At 37.9% G+C, this 27,528-nt stretch overlaps 1 long non-coding RNA gene across 2 annotated transcripts; it reads right to left on the bottom strand.

The window, feature by feature from the left end:
• Positions 1–3,296: 3,296 nt before the first annotated feature.
• LOC125243858 lies at positions 3,297–27,310 on the bottom strand. Of its 2 annotated transcripts, none has more exons than XR_007179157.1 (3): positions 27,075–27,310; positions 26,677–26,721; positions 3,297–3,935 (listed from the first exon to the last, which is right to left on the bottom strand). It is a non-coding gene; the product is annotated as an uncharacterized LOC125243858 (long non-coding RNA). The 2 variants fall into 2 exon arrangements; XR_007179158.1 differs by lacking the exon at positions 3,297–3,935 and adding an exon at positions 3,947–4,583.
• Between the last annotated feature and the right edge of the window lie 218 nt (positions 27,311–27,528).

Below are 27,528 nucleotides of genomic sequence, written 5' to 3' on the forward strand. Positions count from 1 at the left end.
TATTAACACTGGCATTCATTGTAGTTACTCTATTCAAGCAAAACCACTTTATACTTTTATCACTGTCTATAATCAATTTGGACAAAAAGGTCTATCTTCTTTAAAAGAGAGGCTAAATGGTTTTTAAATGTAGGACAGAGAGTGAGTCAGAGATGTGCAATATGCCCTTTATACCAAAATAACACTAGCTGGCCAGAAAATCAGCCAAGCTGGAGTGCAAAAATATCATACCCACTTTGAGGTGTCATGTGTTTTTTTGTTGAAATATGTAAATAGAGCATGCAATTAAAAATGATGCATGCAAACTAGTATTTGCTCATGTAGCCAATTTTACTGCTATATTTATTTTTTAATGCTACACCAGGAGTACACAAACTTTTTGTCATAAAGTGCCTTTTTTATTTCCCTTGTTAGTGACTGTGCCATACCACCCCCACCCCGATTAGCTTTAATAAATGACATCAATTATAATATCATCACGTCTCTTCCGAAAACTTGAATTAAATTGTTTGATTTATATGGATTTAATTATTTTAAACATAATTTGTTTAATTATGTAAAATTATGTTTATGAAGTCTTTTTGTACCTTCCGAAGAGTGAAATATTTGATTGCATGAGCTTTCAATAGATCGACAAAAAGGATGAGAGAATATTAAAAATATATCTTCATTTGTGTTACAAAGATGAATGGAAGTCTTATGGGTTTGGAATGGGATAAGGGTGAGCAAATGATGACATAATGTTCATGTTTAGGTGAACTGTTAATTTGAGGTCTCTGTCTACCAAGTTGAAAATCTCCAGCATTGTTAGTTTTCATTCTGAAAGTTAAGAGTAACAAATGCAGTTGAACTTTGAGCTGTGATCCACTCAATCGCAACAGCGTGATGGAAGCAAAAAAGACTTGAGTGAGTGAAAGCACTACCTTGATCTGAGTCTTGCTCTTTTTGAATAGTTTAGGAGCTGTGCGCTTCTGTTGAATAGTGCTGGTAAATTCTCACACTTTAATAGTACAGTAGGCTATAAATTAAAGTAGACTGTGACTATGAGGAATAATTACCTAAAAACTGTAGATTGTATGGTGACTTGTTCAGTTCACTTAGCTTTATTGTTGCCGCAACATACAGTATTAACTTGTGGGAATGTCATAGCATGTTGAGGCCATGACATAATAATTCAAGTAAACATGATATGTCATGGCCTCAAGATCGTCACATGTAAACAAACCTGAGTGACTATACCAGCCTCGGATTATATAAATGGCAATTGTTAATAAATTAACATTTTATTTTGAAATAAGAATGACATAAAGCAGTGCAACTTCAGATTGTATGACCACAACATAAAGATGTCTTTACCTAGTGTTGTAATCAAGACCACCTAAACCGAGACCAAGTCGAGACCAACACTTTGGGGGGTTGAGACCAAGACAAGACCAGACTAGCACTCTTCAAATTCATCATAAAGATCCATCTCTTATTTTTAATCAATAATTACATTTAGAATAATAAGACACTATATAGAGCTGTTACCAATCAACTGAAATCACTAACAACAAAATTCATCTTTACACTGCAGAGGTGGAACAGAAGTTGCATCTGAGTTGGTACAATTACAAATGCATATATAATGTTGAGATTAATGTTTAAAAATAAAATTTTGTTTATTGAACATTTGTATAAAAAGTCAATATCATGTTTGCAATTGTGCTCATATTTGTGAAAACAGACCACTTTCTTACCATATTGCTTAATTATATCATATGTTATAATATAAATATCAAAATTTTATACAAGTACTTTTTTCCAATCATATGACCAAAATGACATTTTTGACACAATCCCTTGTTGATTTCTGACCTGGCACAATAGTAACAAAATAAATTAAATTAGAAATAAGTTACTGATTGCATTTGAAGCAGGAAGTTTTACATCCAATCAAATTAATGATGTTAACAAAGAAAGCAGACAATGCAACAGCAGTTTAGCGATATCCCCACAGTTGTCTTGAAATAAAATCCAGAGTCCTTTTAGTCTCAAGACCAAGACAAGAACGAGACCTTCAAAAAAATGGTCTTAAGACCGGTCTCGAGACCAAGACTGGTCTTGAGTACTACAACAATATCTTTACCTTGACAAGATGATCTTGTGGCCACGAAATATCACGTTCCCATAAGTTATTATGTCATGGCCTCAACATGCTATAACATTACCACAAGTTAATGTCAAAGCCACAACAAAACAAAGTGAACCAGACATGTGCTTTCCCAGTCAAGATTAGCATCCAGGTGCACAAGGGACTTTATGGCTGTGTCCGAAAGCTGAAAAATGCTGCATCCACAGGCAGCATATGAAGGCAACAAGGCACGCCAAATCATGTGATCGTGTCACAACCTGATTGATTGAGATTTGAAGGCAGCATGGATGTATTGTATCCTTCGCTGCCTATATCCCACTCTCCCTCTATGGTACACACAGTTGTTTTCTTATTTTCTCTAAAACATTTGATGATATATAATGTAAAGTTCTTGAAAATACTTCTTTACTTGCCAGTGAAGGTGACTCATTTTTGGGGGGGGGGAGATTACATGGACAGAAATAAGTGAAAAATGCACTTTTCGTTGGAGAAAATATGGAGCCATGTGACATGTTCGCATGTGCCTTAACAGGACACAAAATGGACCCCTGTGGGTCATGTGATCACTTTTTTTTTGCACTTTCATTGATTGGTATTTGAGTTCTTCTGCCCTGAGATAGGTTTGATCAATAGATTGGTGTCTTATTTTATTAAAAACAAACTAAAATAGACTATGTTGCCTGGAGGCAACACCGTACCATAGAGGGTTAACAGAAGAAAATTACAGGTAATCCAACATTTTTATAACTTTAACACCCTCTGCCATCATGGATAATTCGGAGATCTCATCTGGTCGTGTTGAAATATATAACTGAGTATCATTGGCATAACAGTGAAAACTAATTCCATGTTTTCTCATAATATTACCAAGTGGCAGCATATATATTGAAAATAAGAGAGGGCCTAACACAGATCCTTGTGGCACTCCATATACAAATGCATAGATTGTGTGACAGTCATTACCCCTCCTTGTGCCAATGTTGGCAGATGTACCATAGGTTGGCAACTCCTATGCTACATAATACATTATATTTAGTCAGATATTCTAAAAAAAAATGTGCTTCAATTTTTCCTACTTCACCTCTACAACCCTATAAGTGGGTCACTAGATATGTGACTATCACAACACTGTGCTTATTACACACATAAAAACTTGATTTATTAAAAAAAAGCCAAAGTACCCAGCTGTCACAAAGGTAAAACCATCTATGTTGATGTGTTCCTGCTGACATGAGAAAATTGGAGCTAGTTTGATGGGCCATGGTTTCCTGGGCAGTCTTTTTGCAGTTCAGTGCACACTTATAGCATCTGAGATTCTGAGTGTTATGAGGCACTGTCAGTTGCTAACCAAGCAAACCGCAACATTAACAAAGACTGTGCATAGTTGGACATATTAGATGAAGAGAGCACATTTTCCATGTGTACTTTCTTTCAAGCTCCATGGAGCTCACCAGAGATGATGTCAATATTTTAAGCCCCCTGGAACATTTTGCTCTGCAAAACATTTTCGTTTTTTGGATTCATTTACAAGAAAGAAAGACTGAATTTGATCAAAATGGGAAGAGGTAATAAAGGTGTTATGATGTAGTATTTTTCTTCACATCTGTTCTCCAGGTCAGTATTATGCCCAGAAGTACTTCCCTCTCACTATCACAGCATGCCAATATCATTGTCATCATGTGAAACACACATTTTTATGCTTCCCTGTTTGATATCAAGCTGTAATTTGGCGTCCCAGACGGGATGAGCACCTGCAGAACAATTACCTTCTTCAACACAGCAACCATCTCACAGCAGTTTTCTGGTGAAAAATGAAATTGTAAAAAAAAAAAAATAGCCGTTAGCAAGTAGTCATACAGCAGAGATTCTCAACTGGTGGGTCTCAATCCAAACCATGCAATATGCAAACAATGAAATGCAATTAACATATGAATATTACATTTATATTATACATGTTTTTGGATAGCAAAATACACAGACATAAAATCTGGGTCCTAAAGCAAAACCTATTGAGAACGACATAAAGGGGAAAAACAGCTGTGAAGTGAAACATGAAACACCTTATGACAAGAAGCAAGAGATTGCAGGAACTGGAGATGTGACAACTTAATCTAAAAGTGCTTTCGAGTGTCTGTGAGTGTGTGTAAGAGTCCTCTCCAGTGTTCGTGACTGATGCCCAAGCTTGCGATGGGGTGAGGAACAGGCTTTGTCAGCAGACTGCAGTGGCTAATATGTGGTTGAGGCGGTCACTTCCCGCAGCTGAAAGTCAAGGCCCACAGGCTGCAGATCAGATTAGCAGCCCATCCATCCTCTCACGAGTCACTCATTCAACTTTGCCGACTGATTCAATCTTGCTGCCCTGCCCATGAATGACTCAAGCAAAACTAAACAGCACAGATGCCGTAGACCAACCAAGAGAGTTCAGAGAGGTCCATCCATTATCCTGCCACTGTGGATAACAGAAAAAAATTCTCGATTTGTGTTTCATTTAATCAGCATGCCTATGGAGATCTGCAGAATTGAATGAACAGATGTGATTGAATCAGAGGCACTGTACGATGTTGAGCAGGGAGAGGAGAATGGGTCTGTCTGGGGTCGGAATGGCAAGGAAAGCAGCCCGTGACAGGGAAAGCGTTTCGGCATATCCCTGCCGAGAGTTCAGGCCCATCAGTCTAATGCGCAGTGACATCACATTACCAGCAGCACTCAGCACCTCTCCTATCCTGCTGGCTGCTCCATTAATTAGGTTAGGGCCTGCTAATGGTACACCTCACAGTGAGGGAATGCAAAACAGGACTACAATCCACCTGCACACACAAACAGCTTTGTCTTGTCCACACGCTTGTGCCGGCAAAGACCTTCAATGGGCTACATTGAGTCAGCACCTTATCGTTTCATTGTGGTTTAAGACTTCCTTTGCAACGAGAAGAGGACAACCAAGAAATCAATAGCCTATTCGTTCAGTTAATGGCTATTTTATCGATGAATTAAAGGTCGTTGAGTGGGTTTCACTCAGCTCTGCTGTATCTACCTTACAGTTCATCTCAAAGTTGCTTGGTTAGCGGATGCAGACCAGCCAGTATGCAACCTACATACTGCACATCTTTGTTCATGAGAAATGTTTGTCATGTGTCTAATTGTCATTGTATTCTCAACTTCGTTAGAGAACCATCAATGTCCTTGTGCTTTAAAGAGTCTCTTCAACTGCGCCCAATATTATGTAACTGTACAGTGGACAAGAATGCACATCATCACACACTCTCTATTACTGCAAAACTACAAACTAATGTAGCCAGTTCATAGATGGGGATTAGGACTTCACAGATGGGGATTAGGTTCACATCCATGAGAAACACTTTGCGTTTTTAATGACCGCAAATGTTAGGGCTTTGGTTTAACATCTGAAAGACTGCGTCGCTATACTGAGGTGTTAAGAACCACCACATAGTGAACTTTCACTACTGGCCTCACTAGCTCTTCCAGCATGAAACTTAAGGCCTCAATATACTTATTTTTAGCCACAAGCAAAGAACGAAAATTAAGTTCAAAATATCTAAGCAGCGGTATATTGTTAGCGAACATCCCAACACCACCAACACTGCTGGGAGCAGTGGTTAGATATATAATAATGTGCTATATGCTTTTCTCTCAATAACAAATAAACAACAGCAGTTAAAAAAGCATCTGCTCATATCGATTTGGAATTCATGTTTATTTATATATCACTTCATACAATTGATTGCTTTAAAGCAAGTGGCTTTACAGTATTAAAACTGAAAAAAAAAAAAAAACAGTGTCGGTGTCGCTTTCAATTAGAATGACAACTTCAGTTTCTAAGCAGCTCTCCAGTGTGTTCATGTTTTTACTTGTGTCTGATCTCGACTAGTCTTAGCCTCAGACGTCATGCCTATGCACCCTTGGCTGAAAGTCTGATGCATATGGCACACAAAATTGGAAACACTTCAGGAATTTCAAAGTCGTCATCTGATTGGTTGAATTCTACAGGATTTCTGGGAGACGTGTGTGTCATGCTCTTTAAAAGTTCTGCCTGGCAACAAACCCGCCATGATGCCAAACCCCGTCATGGAAGAAGAACGCCATCGTGTTTACAAATGTGACAATGACCGCTTATCAGGATCAACTAAATGCTGGATTTTCAAAGGTGTGTTAAGTATGTGCCAAAGATTCTTTAAAATACATCCAAGGGTTTTACAAACTGTTCTGTTATCATAAGGACATTGACATTACATTTTCACTCCCCTGAACATGATTCTGAACTGAACTAAAACTGTGATTGGTTCTTTTACATGTCAGTCAGAAGGCCTCTGGGCAGTTCTTGACCTGAAGGTCTGGCTAGGCGAGACTAGACTTCTACAAACTGAACAGAAGAAATGAACCTGGCTGGTTTTGCAGAAAGCAAGGTTATCTTACCATCAAACATGTCCTGAACTCTTGGTTGATACTAGTTTAATTACAGTAATACAACAGGAAGACAGGCAGGGTGAACACAACTTAAAGCAACGTAGATCGAGACTGAGACTGAAGGTGAAGGGAGAGGACGAAGTGATAGAGAAGGGATGGTGAAAGGCAGAAAAGGAGGGATGATGGCAGCATGTAGTCAAAGGATGGTGATAGTGGGACGATGATCCCCTGGCGGCGATGATGGTGATTGGCTGACAACACAGACCCAGAGCTCCCCAGTGCTGACAGCCCATGGCAAAGAGGAGGGAGGGAGGAGTCAAGGTGGTGACAAGGCTGACGGCAGCTGGGGGACGACCGACGGAGACGGAGCCGGAGGATCTGGAAGCACAGACCGAGGGAGCTGAGCGACATCGCTGGTGCAGGAAACCCAGGCGATGTTGCGGCAATGAGCGTCGTAGGCGGGGTACTCGAGGACAGGGACGACACTGGTGAGACCGAGGACAGAGGTGACCCCGGAGGGAGGAAGGAGCCCGCTGTAGCCATAGGGGAGGAGGGACAGAGCGCAGCGTATGTCCCAGATGTCCGTGGCATAGGCAGAGCGACGACAGACCAAGGGGGAGTCTGCGGGACGAGGGAACCAGGTGGAGTCACTCGGACGAGGGTCTCTGGAGGAGCCGAAGGTGAGAGGAACCAGGGCAAAGCCGTCAGGTCGACGGGCCAAGATGGAACGAAGGAATCCAAGGCCGGAGGCAGAGCCGTTGCATCCTCCTTGACAGGCACTGCTGGAGGTTGCTCAACGTCCTGGCTGTGCTCTGAATCGGGGCGTGACGCTCTCCAGACACTTGATGACAGTCTCTCTCCAGTTCAGTTCTGTGGTGTCTAGGAGGTCGATTTGGTGGTGGAAAGTAGCCCCTGATCCACAACAAGGTCTTCAGGGTATCATTGTCGAGGGGGCTGGTGACGACAAGACGACAAAAGTTAATTGAAAAGTTCAAAAAATTGGTGCTCTTTTGAGCAATGACGACAGTTTTGGCCTTGTCGTCCATCTTGGGCGGTCCAATCTTGTAACATTGTGCTTAGGCAGGAAGATGAAGACAGACAAATCAATCCAAAATACTCCAAGTTTAATTACAATAATACAACAGGAAGACAGGCATGGTGAACACAACGTAGATCGGACAGAGACTCAAGGTGAAGGTACAACTTAAGTAGTGGACATAATGAGGATCATGACTAAAACACAGCTGACACATATGAACTAATAACAAGGAGACAGACAAGTGGCGGGACACAGAACAAGAGAACATGTGACAACTAAACAGTACTTAATGCAACACTTATTTACATTCTTAGTAAGTAAATGAATGAATAAATACATAAATAAATAATGTCAGAAGTAAAGAATGTGAACCCTTTCAAAAATCTCAATATGAAAAATGACCCACCAAATACATTTGGATTGTAGTAAAAGAGCATGTATTTGAACCAATGTAATTTTTATGATGCTACTTTACAATTCTGTAGGATACTATATTTGCAGGATACTATATTTTTGCCAAAGATGAAGTGAAAAATGTTGAAAATGATGAATAGAATTAGCAGGTGAAGCAATACATTAAATCTTTCATTGTCAGTCATTTAGATAATGTCCTGCTCATTTTGGATTGATGGCCCCTAATTTCATCATGCCAACTCCATCGTCCGTATCTCTCAGCTTGTGACAGTTTCTTTCCTCCTATTCTTTGATGTTTTCTTACTGGTTCATTTATTGCATAACAGCATAGTATTCATACCTGGGCATTACTTTGTTGCTAAAAAAAGTGCAATAATATATTAGGGTAATATATGAGATGCATCACTGTCTATTCTAGGCAGAATCTTTCTCAAGCAGTATGCTAACACATATATAACCTCATAAGTGACTGATTTAGAATGCTCTGACAGCAACTTTGTGCAGTACACAAATAGCGTTCTGCTATAAACGGACATATTTCTCGGTTTGCCTGCCATTTTGGAATGAATTTTCAACTCACACGTTCCAATGCATGTGTTTCTTTGCACACGGTAAAGACTGAGAATGCAAAACATGTTTCTTCCAAAAGACTGGGGTGAGTGACACAAAAAAGTGCCAAACTTTTACTATAACTTGTAAAGACATCTATTCCACTTAAATAGCTGAGTCCTATCTCTTTTCACTCCATTTTGTGTATCTTTTTGCTTTCCATCTTTGATTCTTTCAGATCATGTCTGATCTTGCCTTTGGCATGCGAGTCAGGACCACTACAGCTCTAAAGGATCAAGTACAAAATAACACAGTAACAGTCCTTGGTTCATTTAGAGTCAAACATAATACAAGTAATGCATTGCGATTAGTCAGATTAATTCAGTTCTGTTATGCTTTTTTAAAGGTTTGTTTTGGAGATCTCCTACAATAGGTTTACCTGCATCCAAGGTAAAAAAAAAAAAAAAAAAAAACCTTGAACCATTTTCTTATAATATACATTACAGCCTCTTTTCCCAAAGCATCCGGACTCTCTAAACCCATCCTTTCCAATAGCTTACTCTACTCTGATTGGTCAGACGGCCCAGTCTGTTGTGATTGGTCTACCGCTTACAGCACATGTCAGAAACAAAACACCCATTGGTATATCTGAATTTCAGCTTTCCCTCCTCAGCACTTGATACACATCGTTACAGGCATTGGTTTTACCATAACGAATTTGCTTTTGCTGTGCAGAAAATATCCACTTGACATGTTTACAATACAAACCAAACTCTTCCAGGCATCAGCTACAACTACAGTGTTTGAGGGTGGGTCAAAGTAGACGCTTGTTTGCAAGCAGCCAATGAAGATCATAGGTGGCCATTATTATTCAAGCTGGAAATAAGACTGCAATTACTGACAGTTTGTTTGAGTTTAAATGTTGAGAGTAATACAGTGATTCATTGCACCAATTTTAATTATGTATTTTGCAATTAGTGTTTATTCGCTTGTTGGATTCTCTTGTGAAAGCTTTGGAGTATCCTTCAATTTACAATGGTTTGTCAATGGCCACAAACTGATGAATCATACAAATGTAATTTCTCAGATTCTCTAAGTTTGAGCTGTTGATTGTAAGATGGGATATTGTAATAAAAGCACTTCGGTGCCAGCCATTAGACAACTAGACAACCCTGTCATTAGACAACTAATGAGGTTTAAAAACACTCATTTTCAACACATTAATATTGCACGCCATTCTTCAGTGGCTAGTACAGTCTTTCTGTATCTTTTTGAGAGATTGCTTCATGCACTTTTTATTTTTATTTTTTTTTTTCCATTGTTGTTATTGCTTTTTTTGTTTTGTTTTGTTTTGTTTTATTTTTCAATAATCACTTCAATCACATCTCTTCAGTGATTTGTAACACTATGACATTAAGCGGCTTTCCACAATGAGATTTTCTGTGAGAAAATGTAGCCCAAACCTTTTCACCCCAGAGAGGTGAAAATATGTATCAGAATATATTCCTCTGAAAATAGAATCACACTCCTTTGGTGGTCTGTATTTTTTGACACTTGCCAAATGAAAAGACAAGGTCATTTGTGCATCATGTGCAAAGTTAACAATACTGTACATCTGTGGACAAGGACATGCTTCATCTTCCACAATGCCTGACTGCTTATTCATTCATAATACTTTAAAGATAGTGCCATCATATGTAAAAGTTATAACCTTGTAGATCTGCAGTAAAGTTTTTTTTTTTTTTTTCTAATATGTTAAACAAATTAATTTAGAAGTACAGCATTTTTTTCTTGCCGATCCTCAAAGGAAATTTTTCATTGCTCCAAGAATGTGCTCTCTCTCCCTCTCACAAACATGCTAGTTGAGTGAAAGAAAGCAAGAATACACAAGAAAATCATTGGCTTTGATGAAACCAAACAGCGCAATGGCTACATTAACATGCAACCTAATGTGCAAAATCGAAGAGCAGACCAAGGCAGGACTGAGACAGCATTGCACATTAAAAATATACATTATTACACAGAGTCTTAATGAAATATCAGAGGCCACTAATCAAAATACCCAATACATTACAAAATAAAATGCTGGTAACACTTTACAATAAGGTTCATTAATTAACACGAACTAATAATGAACTGCACTTATACAGCATTCATTAATCTTTGTTAATGTTAATTTCAACATTTACTAATACACAATCTTGTTAACAATAGTTAATGCACTGTGAACTAACATGAACAAACAACTGTATTTTATTTAACTAACGTTAAGGAAGATTAGTAAATACAGTAACAAATGTATTGCTCATGGTAAGTTCATGTTAGTTTACACATTAAAGTTTAACTAATGAACCTTATTGTAAAGTGTTACCAAAATGTTTTATAGTCTGAAAATTGAGAGAGATATGGCTATAACCTCCAGGTAAGCAAACACTGGTAAGAATGGTTCTCCAAAACACAGCCCAATAAAATCTTAATTCAAATATTTTATTTATTTATTGAATATAAAGGGGTGGTGTACATCTTAAATATTCTGTTATTAGCCATGTAAAACTATGGATCCTAATATTTTTTTCAATCGGATTTACCTTGCACACTTTTGAAACATGGCAGCAGGTGGAAAGAACTGTCATGGAGAAGACTACATATTTGAAGAATTATATATATATATATATATATATATATATATATATATATGATTTAGATGTTTTAGATGACTACTTTGTCAACAGTGTACTAAATTTCATCAAGTCTAAATTATCTGGAGCACATGTTTTACCACCACTCTTTCTTGTCCACCCATTCTCCTCTATGATTTTTCTTTTATTTTATATTGCCAAGAACCACCAAAAACAACCTGATGGACCCTATAGCTTCTGATAGACACAAACAGACTGCTCACAGACCATTATAAAAACTGCTCTTTTTGCCAGGAATAGGCCTGAGGTCAGCCAGAGCTCCTCACTTCACCACACTCAAAGTGTTTGCTGTATTTGGCATCATCAGCAACCAATTATTGATCCCACACTGGCAGACATGTATTCTCCAGATACAGAAGATTTGCCCTGTCAACCCATCCTTCCTGTCTTCATTTTCAGAACCTCAGAGAGTTTTAGCATACCTGACAACTACACCATGAAAGTGAATGCCAAAACACCCTGTCAAGCTTCAAAAATCGGGAAAAAAAAAAAAAGGTAACAAAAAAAAACAACAACAATCTTCTGAATCTATAAGTTATTCCATGAGAGTCGGTGATCTGCTTTTGCATGTGTGATTCATTAAGAGCAGAGTATGCTTAAATTTTTATTATTATTATTATTATTATTATTATTATTTTATGTGTACACAGTCAAACTCATAACCTGCCAAATTATACTCCATTTGATAGCATGCACAAAGAGAGAGAGCCTACATATCTGCACTCAAAAGATTCATCCTTGTCCAGTGTCTGCGCTTTTTATAAGGTTATAAGAGATAAAAATGTCTTTGTACTTGTTTAAACTAGAGTTGTGGGTATCTTTTAATTCCCTCGGACAAGCACTTGCTAACTTTTTTTGTTTGTTTGTTTGTTTTTTGTTTTGTTTTTTGACATCTGATATTATCTAATATTGCCACATTAATCACATTATCTGACATTGCTAGCTTTTTAAATTTAAATCGTTATCACAGTTAACTTGTCATCCGTGCTTACAGTCTCTTTTCTCTCTTGCGCTCTGTCATTTATGAGTCCACCAAACAACTGTGGTAAGTCGGAGTCAATCAGTTTAATTCAAATTTTCCAAGTGGTACTCAGTGCAGTCTATGATGGCCAGCTCCTCCTCTCTGGATGTCCAGTGGGGTGGAGAGATAGAGTTGTGGGTAGGATTAGGGTGTGGTTGTACATTTGCTCCTCTTCACTGGACGTTAGTTCCCCCTCACTAGACGTCCAGCGAGGGGGAGCTAACGTAAGCTCCACCCATTTGCTCTGCACTGAGCACCTCCTCAAATTTTCTGGAGACACGATCGCTTTATATGATGAACATTTCATTTAGGCTTTTATTCACATTGACATTTATCAACTCACACAGCAGCTGTGGTAAACAAAAGCTCAGCCAATGAAACGGAACAAGAACCAGAGAGGTTCATTCTCCTATTGTGTTACACAGCATGTTTGAGCTTCTTCAAGAACCAGTGAGGTTCATTCTCGTGTTATGCAGCACGTTTGAGCTTCAGTAAGAACCAATGAAGTTCATTCTTGTGTTATGCAGCACATTTGAACTTCCTCAAGAACCAATGAGGTTCATTCTTGTGTTATGCAGCACGTTTGAACTTCCTCAAGAACCAATGAGGTTCATTCTTGTGTTATGCAGCACGTTTGAGCTTCTTCAAGAACCAATGATGTTCATTCTCGTGTGTTATGCAGCACGTTTGAACTTCCTCAAGAACCAATGAGGTTCATTCTTGTGTTACGCAGCACGTTTGAGCTTCAGTAAGAACCAATGAAGTTCATTCTTGTGTTACGCAGCACGTTTGAGCTTCCTCAAGAACCAATGAGGTTCATTCTTGTGTTACACAGCATGTTTGAGCTTCTTCAAGAACCAGTGAGGTTCATTCTTGTGTGTTATGCAGCACGTTTGAGCTTCAGTAAGAACCAATGAAGTTCATTCTTGTGTTATGCAGCACGTTTGAACTTCCTCAAGAACCAATGAGGTTCATTCTTGTGTTACACAGCATGTTTGAACTTCCTCAAGAACCAATGAGGTTCATTCTTGTGTTATGCAGCACGTTTGAACTTCCTCAAGAACCAATGAGGTTCATTCTTGTGTTATGCAGCACGTTTGAGCTTCTTCAAGAACCAATGAGGTTCATTCTTGTGTTACGCAGCACGTTTGAGCTTCAGTAAGAACCAATGAAGTTCATTCTTGTGTTACGCAGCACGTTTGAGCTTCCTCAAGAACCAATGAGGTTCATTCTTGTGTTACACAGCATGTTTGAGCTTCTTCAAGAACCAGTGAGGTTCATTCTTGTGTGTTATGCAGCACGTTTGAGCTTCAGTAAGAACCAATGAAGTTCATTCTTGTGTTATGCAGCACGTTTGAACTTCCTCAAGAACCAATGAGGTTCATTCTTGTGTTATGCAGCACGTTTGAGCTTCTTCAAGAACCAATGAGGTTCATTCTTGTGTTACGCAGCACGTTTGAGCTTCAGTAAGAACCAATGAAGTTCATTCTTGTGTTACGCAGCACGTTTGAGCTTCCTCAAGAACCAATGAGGTTCATTCTTGTGTTACACAGCATGTTTGAGCTTCTTCAAGAACCAGTGAGGTTCATTCTTGTGTGTTATGCAGCACGTTTGAGCTTCAGTAAGAACCAATGAAGTTCATTCTTGTGTTATGCAGCATGTTTGAACTTCCTCAAGAACCAATGAGGTTCATTCTTGTGTTATGCAGCACGTTTGAACTTCCTCAAGAACCAATGAGGTTCATTCTTGTGTTATGCAGCACGTTTGAGCTTCTTCAAGAACCAATGATGTTCATTCTCGTGTGTTATGCAGCACGTTTGAACTTCCTCAAGAACCAATGAGGTTCATTCTTGTGTTACGCAGCACGTTTGAGCTTCAGTAAGAACCAATGAAGTTCATTCTTGTGTTACGCAGCACGTTTGAGCTTCCTCAAGAACCAATGAGGTTCATTCTTGTGTTACGCAGCACATTTGAGCTTCTTCAAGAACCAGTGAGGTTCATTCTTGTGTGTTACACAGCACATTTGAGCTTCTTCAAGAACCAGTGAGGTTCATTCTCGTGTTACGCAGCACGTTTGAGCTTCTTCAAGAACCAGTGAGGTTCATTCTCGTGTTACGCAGCACGTTTGAGCTTCTTCAAGAACCAATGAGGTTCATTCTTGTGTTATGCAGCACGTTTGAGCTTCAAGAACCAATGAAGTTCATTCTTGTGTTACGCAGCACGTTTGAACTTCCTCAAGAACCAATGAGGTTCATTCTGGTGTTATGCAGCACGTTTGAGCTTCAAGAACCAATGAAGTTCATTCTTGTGTTACGCAGCACGTTTGAACTTCCTCAAGAACCAATGATGTTCATTCTTGTGTTATGCAGCACGTTTGAGCTTCATTAAGAACCAATGAGGTTCATTCTTGTGTTATGCAGCACGTTTGAGCTTCTTCAAGAACCAGTGATGTTCATTCTTGTGTGTTACGCAGCACATTTAAGATTCTGAAAGAACCAGTGAGGTTCATTCTCGTGTTACGCAGCACGTTTGAGCTTCTTCAAGAACAAATGAGGTTCATTCTTGTGTTATGCAGCATGGAGGGACAGAAAACCATCAGATTTAATTAAAAATACCTTCATTTGTGTTCCGAAGATGAACAAAAGTCTTGGAACGACATGAGGGTGAGTAAATGATGACAGAATTTTCATTTTTGGGTGAACTATCCTTTTAAGGCCTAGTCCACACGTACACAGGTATTTTTTTATAAACGTATATAAACGTTTTATAAAATGTTTTATAAGCCTTCTTTAAAAATACAATATCTGCAAAAACATGCTATGAAGCGCTGGCAAGAGCATGCCAATCAGAAGCCTGAAAAAAAGGTTATTATCGGTTCCAGTTCTGATGTCACAAGCCAAAATCTATAGTTTCACCGGCTACACGACAACACTGCAACCGGAGTTTCTGAAAATCTTCACCCTGGCAGGATTTTTCAAAAAGCTTCAGTTTCAGTGACCTGATACTGCATTCGCGTATGGACGAATGGCCAAACCGCATAGAAAAAGCTGTTTTGAAAACACCTGTGTTAGTATGGACAGAACCTAAGTCAGCGGCGAGGGTTTCACGTGATAACCGCAGGGAAATATGCTGACAGAGAAGACTTTATTATCAGAGAGACGCATTCCAACTTCAATAGTAAGTATAGTAAGAATACATTGATGCGTAAAAAACTAAGTATACTTTGAGCTTTATTATGTTTTCAGACACTGTGAGGCTGCAATATACTGTAGATTTATCTGAAAGGAAGACTGTAAAGTAAAGCCAGCTGTGGGCAAAACAAATTGTACTGACTCTCTTCATTAATTGTTTTTGTGAATCAAATAATTTGCATGAAATTGCTAATCTTTGTCCCAAGATGCAAAAGATATGAACATTGCTTTGTTTTTCATTCTGCTTCTTCATTAGCTGGGAGAAGCAGTCAGAGCTGGCTCTTTCTGTGAGCACCAGATGACTTAGTTCATCCCACATACAAAACAACTAGAACATTCAGCGATCTCTGCATTAGCGCTTAATTCCTTTGTAAATACACTACTGAAAAATAGCACCTGCTGTCCCTTGCCTCTCAAAACCAGTACTTCAGTTATTTTCCAATAATAATAACAATGTGTGTGGTATGTCAGCTTCATGCATTCATTAGTTGTATTTTTGCAGAAGGTTACAGTCAGACCTACTGGTGTGGGAGAAAAAAAAACATCAAAGACGTCACACCACTTTTGCTTAGAGAATGGTCTCTTTCTCTCATGCTCTTTGCCTGTGTCGTGATTCATCTGAAATTAATTTAAATATACAGCTTCACCAGAGTTATTTTTTGTTTACCTTTTAGATTTTTCTCTTTTAAGGTGAAGTGTGTAATGCACTACTAGCATCCCCAAAGACAATCGAAATAATGACCATTTGCAAACAGGCTTTCTTTCTACCCCTCATTTGTCATTAGTTGAGCAAATAGGTGGTTCCAGCTTTAAATTGTCTTCAGTTTAATGGAATTCTCAATCGTTTTTTGAAGATCAAAAAATGACAACTGTTTAGATTATGGCATCTGATTTGCTGCTTGTTATTTGGTGTTGTAAAGGCTGATGTGTCATTGGGAATGAGGCCACTGGCGGAGGGCCCAGGTAACATGGCGAGACACGTATCCCAGAGGCATTGCCTGTGATCTGCCTCATCACAGAGAAGCAGTGAATTAATCCACTGGCTGTGCATTTATGTCAAGGGGAATAGCAGTAGGATAACATGACCGAAAGTGAATTCCAGGAACAAACACAATACTCATGAAAGAGCTCCGCTTTTATATAGCTATTTTAAAATTAGCCTGAACAGAATATTTCTTTGTTTCAGAATGTTTTTGTTTTTTCTTTTCATTTTCTTTATGTAGGCATACAGTGGTTCCATAAAGCATTTGGACACTTAGGCCACACTTTACACAGGCCCGTTCACACCAAGAACGATAACTATAAAGATAACGATAAAGATATCTCTCTAAATATAGAAGAATAGCACAGTCTACACCACAGCTATAATGATAACATTATAGAGAAACAATATCCTTGGGATCACATCCAGAATGATTTTTTTTTTTTTTCCAGCTGTTAAACAATAAAACAATGACAGCCAATCAGATTCCATTCTAATTTAAGGGCTTGCACATTTAAAATGGCAGACTACATTGCAGAGAAGTTAATCGGTGAGGTCTAGAAAAAGCCACCACTATTTGACAAGTCAAATCCCCTTTTCAAGGATACTTTAAAGGGGTGGTTGATTATGATTTAACTTTTTTTAACTTTAGTTAGTGTGTAATGTTGCTGTTTGAGCATAAACAACATCTGCACGAGGGGGTGAGGTCATGTTATTGCAGTACAGTACGTAACACAAATGCAATAGCATGTAATAAAAGCAACATGACCACATAAGTTATAACCGTAATTAAACTAAACTACCTGTTCTATCTTCATGCAGCATATATTCTCTGGCTCTGTAGGCATTTTACAACAGTTCCCACAGGAGTGATTTATAGATTATCATGACAGAATATGCTAATCAATGACTTTAAGATAGTTAACTCCACATCAGCTACATAAATTTATCAACTAACCGTTCAGAAACGTCCTGTTGCATTCTACATGTTGTCACTGTCTCTCCATCATTATCCGACTCCGGTTTAAACATAAAAGGCTGAACAGTTTCTGACATTTTCAGTGAGGTAATCTAAAGACTATAAGACAGTTCACTGCTGTTATGAATGGGAGAAACTGTATGCACAATATGGCAGAATACATCCCGCCTTCTAAGTAAAAGAGCCAGTCGCTGATTGATAAAGTCATTGCATCACTGCAGCTGCCGTTAGAAGCTCCCGTTACACTTTTTTATTGCTATTTTAGCATAAGAAACAACATTTATGGGACGTTTCATGTCAGATTTTGTTGCTGATTTGGAGATTTCAGAATCCCCCCATTCAGATAGATAGGACTTGGTCTTGGATGCCCGAAATAGCTGCCTGGAGGTATTGCAAATATGGCCGCCAAGTGAACAGACTTTCCTTGAAAGGGACTTTGGGTAATCGGAGCTGCTAACACAAGCTCTTGAAACTCCACCCTCTTCTTGAGAGCAGCAGCTCATTTGCATTTAAAGGGACACACAAAAAAACAGAGGGTTTTTCCTCACCCTCAAAACGTGACAAACTGTACATGCTATAAAAAATGATCTGTATTTTGAGTATTTTGAGCTAAAACTTCACATACACACTCTGGGGAAATCAGAGATTTATTTTACATCTTGTAAAAGTGGCATTATATGACCCATTTATAATGCCATTTTTAAGTTGGGACAGGTAGCAATAAGAGGTCAGAAAAGTTAAATGTACATATAAGGAACGGCTGGAGGACCAATTTGCAACTTATTAGGTCAATTGGCAACATGATTGGGTATAAAAAGAGCCTCTCAGAGTGGCAGTGTCTCTCAGAAGTCAAGATGGGCAGAGGATCACCAATTCCCCCAATGCTGTGGTAAAAATAGTATAAAAATAGAAAAACTGCAAAGATTTTGAAGTTATCACCATCTACAGTGCATAATATCATCCAAAGATTCAGAGAATCTGGAACAATCTCTGTGCGTAAGGGTCAAGGCCAGAAAACCATACTGGATGCCCGTGATCTTCAGGCCCTTAGACGGCACTGCATCACATACAGGAATGCTACTGTAATGGAAATCACAACATGGGCTCAGGAATACTTCCAGAAAACATTGTCGGTGAACACAATCCACTGTGCCATTCGCCGTTGCCGGCTAAAACTCTATAGGTCAAAAAAGAAGCCATATCTAAACATGATCCAGAAGCGCAGGCGTTTTCTCTGGGCCAAGGCTCATATAAAATGGACTGTGGCAAAGTGGAAAACTGTTCTGTGGTCAGACGAATCAAAATTTGAAGTTCTTTTTGGAAAACTGGGACGCCATGTCATCCGGACTAAAGAGGACAAGGACAACCCAAGTTGTTATCAGCACTCAGTTCAGAAGCCTGCATCTCTGATGGTATGGGGTTGCATGAGTGCGTGTGGCATGGGCAGCTTACACATCTGGAAAGGCACCATCAATGCTGAAAGGTATATCCAAGTTCTAGAACAACATATGCTCCCATCCAGACGTCGTCTCTTTCAGGGAAGACCTTGCATTTTCCAACATGACAATGCCAGACCACATACTGCATCAATTACAACATCATGGCTGCGTAGAAGAAGGATCCGGGTACTGAAATGGCCAGCCTGCAGTCCAGATCTTTCACCCATAGAAAACATTTGGCGCATCATAAAGAGGAAGATGCGACAAAGAAGACCTAAGACAGTTGAGCAACTAGAAGCCTGTATTAGACAAGAATGGGACAGCATTCCTATTCCTAAACTTGAGCAACTTGTCTCCTCAGTCCCCAGACGTTTGCAGACTGTTATAAAAAGAAGAGGGGATGCCACACAGTGGTAAACATGGCCTTGTCCCAACTTTTTGAGATGTGTTGATGCCATGAAATTGAAAATCAACTTATTTTTCCCTTAAAATTATATATTTTCTCAGTTTAAACATTTGATACGTCATCTATGTTGTATTCTGAATAAAATATTGATATTTGAAACTTCCACATCACTGCATTCTGTTTTTATTCACAATTTGTACAGTGTCCCAACTTTTTTGGAATCGGGTTTGAATTTTTATTTGCTAAATCTTAAAGGGCACCTATTATGCAAAATTTACTTTTACATGGTGTTTGACCATAAATGTGTGTTGGCAGTGTGTGAGCAAAACCACCCTAGAATGAGAAAAATCCACCCAGTGTTTTTTTTACAATCTCAATAATTCATAAGCACTGTCTCAGAACGCCCTGTTCTAAGATTGCTCTCACTGTGACGTAGAATTGCGCTAAGCCCCACCCACGTGGTTTGATTGACAATCTAGTTTTGGCATAGACCCCGCCCTCGGTGATCGGTCAACCATCCTCCATTGTTTCAACGACAGCCGGTAATGTCTCCTAAGAAACATAAGTGTTCTGTTGTGGGATGTAATAATGAACATAGTAGTTTTCACTTACTTCCGACATCAGAGCCACTGAAAACGCAGTGGATGGATTTTATTTACGAAGGAAAGGCGCCACTCAAAATTCCAAAATACGTTTATGTTTGTGCGAATAATTTTTTGACTGACTGTTTTGAGAACGAGGGTCAATTCAAAGCAGGTCTTGCTTCAAAGTTAATCCTCAAGTGTGGATCGTTGCCTACTGTTCGCGATCCAACGTCACCTCCAGAAGAAGTAAGTGTATTTAATGTTTTTTGAGCAAATAGTTATTTCAGTCGATGTCAGCCAATTCAATAACAAATGCGTCTAAAGTTGTTGTTGTCGTCGTAGAATGTCTGTGTATATAATTTAAACCTTGTTTGTATAGTGTGTATCCACACGTATATATATATATATATATATATATATATATATATATATATATATATTTTAAAGATATTGTATTAAAAACTGTGTATGTTTTCCAGGATGGTCTACCATACATGATGGAGTGACTTGAAGTTGTTTCATCCGTCTTGTAACCTTTGATACGACAAATAGCGTCAGACAGTTTTATGTCACGTATTATTTTTTGCAACAATTACAAATATAAATAAATTAATAGCATATATTTTCTGGTTCTGTAGCCATCTTCTCACATTTGCCACATAAGCACCTGTACGACAAGTAATGTCAACATGACGCAACCGTTCCCTCGCATAAATATAATTCCGTTTGTACTTAGCAAACGTTATCACAGTATTTGTGTTTGTAGTTTCAAAAAATTGCGCGAACGTTATCACAGTGTGTGTGTGTGTGTGTGTGTTGCACATCCATAATTGCAAAGGGGACACGATTAAAACTCTATAAGTACATAAATGTATCAAATAACCATTCAGAGACGTCCTGCTCCATTCTCAATTGTGTTTCTTCTGCCGGAGTCTCTTCATCATCTGGGTCTGATTCCGGTTCAAACATGTACGGCTGAATGCCATACAAAACAGCGGGTCTCTCACTCTCAGCCATTCTGCTTCTATCGACTGTTTATTGCCATAGGTATGCAAGTTACGCCCTCATCCAAAGGCAGGGCGGGGATATGCAGCTCATTTATATTTAAGGTGGTTTACACCAAAACAGCTCTTTTTAAAACAGGCCCCAAAAATGACATTTTCAAATGGTTATAATAAATTAACTGTGGGGTATTTTGTGCTGAAACTTCACAAATACATTCTGGGGACACCCAAGACCAATATCACATCTTGTAAAAAGGGGCATAATAGGTGCCCTTTAAATGGTCTGCTATATATATACAATCCTGTTTTATCCTGTTTTGGCTTACTATGTTGCTTGGTCTTCCATGTTGCTTAGATACTATTTGTGGCCAAACAGTGCAGTGCTTTGTTTGGATGATTCTGTTGAGGTCAACCAACTGCTGTTTTTTTTCAGCAGACATTCTAATAATTCTAAATATGTGTTCCAGGCGCAGTCCTACTAGGGAGTGATTGCTGGGGTTTTAGCAAAGGTTTTGTGTTTTTTCTTCTCTGCATGGCTGTTTGGTTTTAGTGTTACAATAACCTTCATACTTTTTGTCTCTTGCGGTGTGTCACTAGTGTGATCAGCTGATTCTGGGCTCCTGACTTCTTCAGCAGGTGACTGTGCTTTCTCTCTCTCTCTTTCCTAAGCCCTCTTCACACAGCCAGCTACAAAGCTACATGATCCTATTCATTTTTATTGGAGAGCTGGTGGCTTCCAGTGACATGAGGGACAGTGACTTTATGCAAATAAAGAGTGACTTTTGGGAGCGACAACCATTAGGAGTAAAGGCTGTCAAGAGTACTGGCAAAGCAGGACAGTTAATTTCTAGATTGATTTCACTGTTCTATATGATTTGTCTTTAACTACAAAGATAGATAAAATAAAAATGATTCATTAAAAACAACTGTGATAGTTCTTTATAATTATAATTATAACCCTGCAAGGACTTCAGATGGCGCAAACTCTGGATCAACATACACCATTCCAAATTTTGCTATATATCCTAATCATTAACATGAACTCATTGATCATTCACGTTAAATTAATACATTGCTGAAATTAATACATTGTTAGCTGCGTGATTTGTATATGTACATTTCTTAAAATTACATAATTCAGACACAGTTACCTCTGATAACAAATTACTCTAAATTGTAATGTTGACATGAATTTTCTGTAAAGCTGCTTTGAAACGATATGTACTGTGAAAAGTGCTACTGTATACAAATAAATGTGAATTGAATTGAATTAATTATATGATGCGATGCACAGATGCAGTTCATATCAAAATGATATATACAGTTGCAAGAAAAAGTATGTGAACCACTTGCAGAATCTGTGAAAATGTTAATAATTTTAACAAAATAAGGGAGATAATACAAAATGCATGTTATTTTTTATTTAGTACTGTCGTGAGAAAGATATTTCACATAAAAGATGTCTACATATAATCCATAAGACAAAAAAATAGCTGAACTTATTAAAATGACCCAGTTCAAAAGTTTGTGAACTATTGATTCTTAATACTGTGTGTCATTATCTGGATGATCTACGAGTGTTTTTTTGTTTTGTGATGGTTGTTCATGAGTCCCTTGTTTGTCCTGAGCAGTTAAACTGAGCTCTGTTCTTCAGAAAAATCCTCCAGATTCCAAAAATTATTCAGTTTCCCACCATTTTTTGCACATTTGAACCCTTTCCAGCAGTGACTGAATGATTTTGAGATCCATCTTTTCACACTGAGGACGACTGAGGGACTCAAACACAACTATTAAAAAAGTTTCAAACATTCACTGATGCTCCAGAAGAAAACGCGATGCATTAAGAGTCGGGGGGTGAAAACATTTGGAATTTGAAGATCAAGGTAAATTGTATTTAATTTGTGTTCCGGGAAACATGCAAGTATCTTCTGTTGCTTCCAAAGGGCAGTACTAAATGAAAAAAAAAAATGATATTCAAGCGAAATAAGAAAAGTTTTGAGTCCCTCAATTGTCCTCGGTGTGAAAAGACGGATCATTCAGTCATTCAGTCACTGCTGGAAAGGGTTCAAATGTGCAAAAAATGGTGGGAAACTGAATAATTTTTGGGATCTGGAGGATTTTTCTGAAGAACAGAGCTCAGTTTAACTGCTCAGGCCAAACAAGGGACTCATGAACAACCATCACAAAACAAAAAAACACTCATAGATCATCCAGATAATGACACACAGTATTAAGAATCAATAGTTCACAAACTTTTGAACTGGGTCATTTTAATAAATTCAGCTATTTTTTGTCTTATGGATTATATGTAGACATCTTTTATGCAAAATGTCTTACTCAGGACAGTACTAAAAAAAAATAAAAAAAATAACATGCATTTTGTATGATCTCTTATTTTGTAAAAAATTTGCACATTTTCACAGATTCTGCAAGTGGTTCACATAATTTTTTCTTGCAACTGTATATTATTGTAATTCCAGTTAGTACATCACAACTACAAACAAGAGATTTGTGTTTGAATGTGACAAATAAGATTACAAAGGTTTTTATTTGCAAACGGATATACGGTTACTGATAGTTTCATAATTAAATACAATACACAGATAATTAATATTTATTTTATTTAATGAAAATGTACTGGGTGTCATAAATGAATTAATTGCGAATGCTTTTATAATTTGCAGCTGCTTCCCCAGGCTTATATGAGGATCAGTGTTGAGTCCATGAGCAAGGTCAGACCTTGACAGGTCTGTGGGGCAAACCTAAATTGGAGAGGCAATTAGAGCAGACGGGGTAGAGAGGGAGCAGAGAGGAGTGATGAATTACTGTAGGCTCACAAATGGACACAAAAAATGGCCTCTGGTGTATTTCCCTGCAGACTCACATAGCCCGATGCTAAGATATGACAGCAGGTCTTTGCAGACGTTCACAGTAAAACGCTCCTCAAGGATTTAAGAGAAAACGTACCTTCTGAGCAACATGTCAAGACTATTTGATCACATCTGTAAATGAGCAATTCACTAAATACAGATGAATACTGTAAAATAACACTGTGATACTGTAAAAGAAGCAATATAAAATGACTATGAAAACAATCAAATCCCCCCTGATCTTTATAACTGGTGCTCTGATCAAGCCGCCTCTCAAACAGCTTGCGAGTAACAAATTGACTTCTTTTTCATGGCTTAATGCGCTTAAACGGTCAAATACATACAAAATTATGTAAAAATGCCTGTCTTGCCAAGTATTCAGATAAATACAGTCAGTAGAATGTAAATAGTTGAGAGAAAATGCATGTTGTGTAACAGTATATTGGATCCGTGCATAAGCTCTTAAAGTGACAGCAGCCTAATAAACCTGCTGCTGTCTGTCATGTTAAAGGTCCCGTTCTTCGTGATCCCATGTTTCAAACTTTAGTTAGTGTGTAATGTTGTTGTTAGAGTATAAATAAAATCTGTAAAATTTTAAAGCTCAAAGTTCAGTGCCAAGCGAGATATTTTATTTAACAGAAGTCGCCTACATCGAACGGCCAGTTTGGACTACATCCCTCTACTTCCTTCTTTAATGACGTCACTAAAACAGTTTTTTGACTAACCTCTGTTATTTTCATCCCGCAGTCCAATCACCGGGTCTGATTCCGGCTCAAATTGATAGGGTAAAATTAAAGACATGTTTACAATAACACTGAGCGCATGCATCTCCACGTTATGGTAAGAGGCGTGACCTTTCCGGGCAAGGTTCGCTAATAAGCTGCTGTCGAATCACAACACAGGAACCGCTGGCACAATCAGAACTCGTTACGTATTTCTGAAGGAGGGACTTCATAGAACAAGGAAGTCATCAGCCCGTTTTTATGACAGTGGAAACAGCGGTATACAGATAAGTAAATTATGTGAAAAATACTGTGTTTTTTTACACGCGAAACATGAACACATGTTATACTGCACACTATAAACACAATCAAAGCTTCAAAAAACCACGAAAAACGGGACCTTTAAAGGGATAGTTCACCCAAAAATGAAAATTATCACATGATTTACTCACCCTCAAGCCATCCTTGGTGTATATATCTTCTATCTTCTTTCAGATGAACACAACCGGAGATATATATTTAAAAATGTTCTTAGTCCTCCAAGGTTTATAAAGTTTTTTTTCTGCGACTAACCGACTAATACAGTTTCGGTCGACTAAGCCCCTTCTTGACAACTAACATTTAGTCAACTATTAGGGTGCAGCCCTAATGTTATGTTAGGGTTATGTTTAGTTTAATTGTAGTTTAGTTTGTTTTTGTTCTTGCCTGAGTTTCCTGTCATTGTTAGTTTCCACAGTTGTTAATGAGTTTTGTATATAAGCTTTCAGTTCATTCAGTTCTTTGTTTGGTGTCATATATGATTTTATGGATTCATATGGTCTCCTGAGTATTTTGGATTATAATAAATATCTTTGTTGTGTGTGCTGCTTACCATATTGTGACAGTTATGACCTCAAAACACTTTTACCATAGAGCACGATTTGTAAATGAATACATTTTGACATTTGCATCACATAATCATCTCCATATGTTTGAATTTTCTGACATTTGCACTTGCAATGCGGATTGGGTACGAGTTCTGTAAGACACAAGCCATTATAAAGGAGACTTGAAGTAGTAAGCTAAAATGTGTATTTATCTCACTTTTGCTTTTGTAAACACTATCAGGATTATGGGCGAATTAGGTGGTACTTTATTTTCAAATGCAATAGAGTTTTAGTGCCTCTGACCTGACATTTAATTTTCAAACTGCCACGATACATACAACAACCAACATAATAAACGCTGTTGAAAATTTACGTTCATTCACTGAACATGCTTTTAGTACCACTCACTCGCAAGAAGCAATGTGTAAGAACCAACAGTAATATTGTATTACGGAAATGTTTCCACTAACTCTGGAAGTGTGTTAAACATTTATGCTTCTAATACTTTATCTTTGGCTGTGTTATAATAATTTGATTGCATATTGAATATGTGAATGTGTTAAAGAATTATTACTGCTCAAATGAATAAAGATCAGTTCATTTTACTGAACAAAATTCAAATATCAAGTCAGTAAAATGATCCAATATTTCCATAACTAATGCGTACAGGATGTTATAACACAACCTGAATAAATAATCGTAATTTATAATTGCATCTGTAGCAACCATTACAATCACTGTCCACATTTTGGAATAATAATTAAAAAAGGCAAACACAGACAACATGACCTGAATTGTTTATGAACTACTCATCATTATTGACAGCCTCAATCAACATTTAAATTCACTGAAGATTTGTTTTTCTCCATGCATTTGAATGGTGGCTAAGCCTTATATTCTGCCTAGCATCACCTTTTGTTTTGCACAAGAAAAAGTTATACAGGTCAACTTCAACAGCATGAGAATGAGTAAATGATGACAGAATTTGAACTTTTGGGAGAATTATGTATTTAAAAGAGAAAAAATGAATGACAGTCAAAATCATTTAATCACTCCAAACTTCGGTAATATCATTCGTGTTCAGGATTTTGTGCATATATTTGTATTTTTTTATTTATTTCCGCAGTATATCCCAGATTTGACATGGCAGTAATTGGAATCATTCAGTGCATCCCAGCTCTCTTTGAATGACTGCTATTTGAGGCTGCTAATCCTGTTTTTCAGGCAGTGCTCAGCACTGTGAGTAGTAGGGTATGTGTGCGAGACAAATGGAGCAAATTGGTTAGTCCTAATTCAGAGCTGCAATGTGTTTTGTGACCCATGGATCAGTGTACTGGTTATTATCAAACACTCACCTGCTTTTGTCAGATCTGTTGTGTGTGTTGTGGACAGCACTTCACCTAGAAATGTACAAAAAAAAGGTACAATCGGTGATGATGAACATTATGATTTTCAAACTTTTCATTGTTGTTTTGACTCCAATAACATTTTCTTTCATGCAATTTTAATAGCTCTGTATTTTTCTAAAACAAATGCAGAATATTGTGTATACTTCATGGAGAAGGTACTCCCAGGAAATGCAGTGACCACAGTGAAAAAAGTATCAATATAAATAATTCTATCTAAATAGTTGCTGCATTTGCTTAGCAACAAGTGTGAAGCATTTTTAAGTCTTTCTAAATGAGCCACTTGACATTTACATTTATTTCATTTATTTGTATAGAGCTTATATATACATATATATATATATTACCGGTGTGTAGTGCAGGAGAGACAAGACTTAAACAGACATCCACTATACAGGGTTTTAATAGAGACTGCAGGAGAGTATACACGATACACAAGTTAAGCCACAACAAAGAACGGACAGGGAGTAAAGGGAGTGAGTCCATTATATGGGGCGTGCTGACGAGGAGGTCCAGGTGAAGATGATCTGTGATGATGGGGAGATGACGAGGGAAGTGAGTGCAGGTGTGGAGAACAGGAGGACTATGGAAAATGGAGTTCAGGAGACACGATATATATATATATATATATATATATATATATATATATATATATATATATATATATATATATATATATATATATTAGTACAGTCCAAAAATTTGGAACCACTAAGATTTTTAATGTTTTTAAAAGAAGTTTCGTCTGCTCACCAAGGCTACATTTATTTAATTAAAAATACAGTAAAAAACAGTAATATT

Source organism: Megalobrama amblycephala, linkage group LG13 (genome assembly GCF_018812025.1).
Source record: "Megalobrama amblycephala isolate DHTTF-2021 linkage group LG13, ASM1881202v1, whole genome shotgun sequence".
Taxonomy (NCBI): domain Eukaryota; kingdom Metazoa; phylum Chordata; class Actinopteri; order Cypriniformes; family Xenocyprididae; genus Megalobrama; species Megalobrama amblycephala.